The sequence below is a fragment of the Sapajus apella genome, unplaced genomic scaffold (assembly GCF_009761245.1).
Source record: "Sapajus apella isolate SASKATOON/1434 unplaced genomic scaffold, GSC_monkey_1.0 scaffold91, whole genome shotgun sequence".
Taxonomy (NCBI): Eukaryota; Metazoa; Chordata; class Mammalia; order Primates; family Cebidae; genus Sapajus; species Sapajus apella.
Genome location: NW_022437031.1, coordinates 7,976,488 through 7,979,743, shown reverse-complemented (window position 1 = coordinate 7,979,743; position 3,256 = coordinate 7,976,488).

Below are 3,256 nucleotides of genomic sequence, written 5' to 3'. Positions count from 1 at the left end.
TTTCTTTTCTGCCATTGGTGTGATGTTACTTGAGGTAAAAAATATGGGGCTACAGGGACACATGTTATGTCTTGCTGTTTTTTGTTTGTTTGTTTGTTTGTTTTTGAGACAGGGTCTCGCCCTGTCACCCAGGCTGGAGTGCAGTGGCGCAATTCTTGTGCCTCAGCCTCCCAAGTAGCTGGGATTACAGGTGCATGCCACCATACCTGGCTAATTTTTTTTTTTTTTTTGAGATGGAGCTTTGCTCTTGTTGCCCAGGCTGGAGTACAATGGCACAATCTTGGCTCGCTGCAACCTCCATCTCCCGCGTTCAAGCAATTCTCCTGCCTCAGCCTCCCAAGTAGCTGGGATTACAGGCATGCGCCACCATGCCTGGCTAATTTTGTATTTTTTAGTAGAGATGGGGTTTCTCCACGTTGGTCAGGTTGATCTTGAACTCCCGACCTCAGGTGATCCGCCCGCCTCCGCCTCCCAAAGTGCTGGGATTACAGGCATGAACCACCACACCCAGCCAAATTTTTGTATTTTTAGTAGAAACAGGGTTTTACCACATTGGCCAGGCTGGTCTTGAACTCCTGACTTCAAGTGATCCACCTGCCTCGGCCTCCCAAAGTGCTAAGATTACAGGTGTGAGCCACCATGCCTGCCCACTTTGCTGTTTTTGACTAGGCTCATCTTATCTATTCTCATGGCTTCAGCTGCTTACCAAACACTGACTTCCCACAAATGTATGTTCAACCCAGACCTCTTTTCTGAGCTTCAGACCCCGTGTAGCCATCTGCCTATTTGCATGCTCTATAGTCATCGCAAATTCACTATTTCCCATACTGAGCTACTTCCTTCCCCATCCTCTCTCTGCCTAAGCCCATTCCTCCTCCTGTGTTCCTTATGTCAGTGAATGGCACAACCATCAAACCAGTTCCCCAAGTCTGAAACTTTCACACCTTCTTCTCTCTATTTTACCATCAAATCCTTTCAGGTTTATTTGCTAAATATTCATTGAATCCATATACTTCACCTTTTTCCTAATGCCACTACCTTGGTCCAGGTTACAGTCATCTCAAACTTGAACTATTACAACTGTCTCCTAATTCATCGACCTGCCCCCACTCTTATCTTACCCTCAAATCATGTCCCACACTATAGTCAGAGAATACATTCTAAAACAAAACCCCTTCAGTGACTTCCCAGTCCCCTTAAGAGAAAATTCAAGGGGGGTGGGGCTAAAGAAAAAAAAAAGAGAACATTCAAAATTCTTTAAGTGACTTACAAGGCCCTACATCTGGCTCCTGCATCAGCTTCATTTATCACCACTCCTCACCTCACACTCTGTACCTCAGCAATTCTAAATTCCATTTTCCATTCTTGGAATATGCCATGCTCTCTTTCTCCTGAATCCAAGCCCTCACACAGGCTACTCCAACGTCTGGTTGGTCCACTTTTAGTGATGCTATGACTAAGCAGTGAGTACAGATTGTTGACAGCTTGATCTTTCCGTTTTAAAATTTCTTTTTGTCTTTCTCATTTACCCTCATTGTTGGAAAGCCATCCTCGTTGTCATAGCATCCACTGATGATCATCATCTGAATTATTTGTTTCGTAAGCGGACTCCAAATGGTGATTTTTCTAGTTCTGTCATTCCTTCTACACTATTTTTTTTTTTTTTTTATTTCGAGTCAGGGTCTTGCTCTGTCACCCAAGCTGGAGTGTAGTGGCACGATCATGGCTCATTGTAACTTTGAACTCCTGGACTTAAGTGATCTCCCACCTCAGCCTCCCAAAGTTCTGGTATTACAGCTGTGAGCCACCTTGCCCAGCTCCTTCTACAACTATTAACTGAAATTCTTCTGTAAATAACTTTCCCTTACCAACTAGCTCTTTTTGGTATCCTAAATGTTGAATCCTTTTGTGAATTTTTCTTTCTGTATAATTTTCTTTGTGTATTTTTAAAAGTTTAAGTATTGAAATTAGCAGTTTGGAGCTTTGGACAATTTTGTCAGAGAAACCATTTGTAAGTGGTGGTGGTTATGTTTCCAGAATAGCAGATAAAACTTGCTTAATCCACAGGGTCAGTAAAATATTACACATAGCAATAACAAATGGAAAATATTTTATAATATTAGTTATTAAACAAAAGAAAACAGTTTTTAAAGTTTAACTTGAGTGCTAGTACTTGAGAGAAAAGCAATCTTAATTAGAGGAGAAGAGGTAGATGGATACTTATGGTGATATGAAGGGATCTGCTGAGTACTTTCAAGGGCTTTAAGAGTTTGAAGGCATTGGTTCTTTTTTTTTTTTTTTTTTTTTTTTTTAGGGAGGGTTTCTACAAAAAAAAAAAAAAATTAGTAAAGCATGGTGGCGAGTGCCTGTATTCCCAGCTGCCTGGGAAGCTGAGGCAGGAGAATTGCTTGAACCCAGGAGGCAGAGGTTGCAGTGAGCTGAGGTCGTGGGAGTGCAATGGCACTTGGGCTCAAATGATTCTCCTGCCTTGGCCTCCCAAAGTGTTGGTATTATAGGCATGAGCTACCATGCCTGGCCTTAAGTTTGTCTCTCTCTCTCTCTCTCTCTCTCTCTCTTTTAGACAGGGGCTCTCTCTCTCTCTGTCATCCAGGCTGGAGTGCAATAGCATGATCATAGCTCACTGATACCTTGAACTCCTGAGCTCAAGGGATCCTCCTGCCTCAGCCTCCCAAGTAGCTGGAACCATAGGTGCACGTCATAAGGCCTAGCTAATTGTTTTTTAATTTTTTTTTTGTAGAGATTGAGGGGGTGGGTCTCATTATGTTGCCAGGGCTGGTCTTTAACTCCTGCCTTCAAGAGAGCTTCCTGCCTCAGTCTCCCAAAGTGCTGCTATTACAGGCATGAACCACCATGTCCAGTCAGTCTCTCTTAATTGAGAGCAGCCTACGCCTCACATTTTCTTTGTCAAGCCATTGACTTATTGCAGAAAGTGGATCAATGGTCCTGTAGAATATTTCACATTTTAGATTTGTTTGTTTTCTTTTTTATGCTGTCATTTACTTTATTCCTCTATATCCCATATTTTTCTATAATGGAAGTTAGCTTTAGAGGCTTGATGATATTCAGGCTCAACTTTCTTCATTTGGTCAAGAATATTTCACAGGGGTAACTGTGTATTTCACTTTGAATCACATCTGGAGGCACACATCCATTCTATTTTTTTCTTTTTTTTAATTAGAGAATTCCTAAGTCTCAACATCCATTCTATTTTTAATGAATGAGTAACATCTTAATT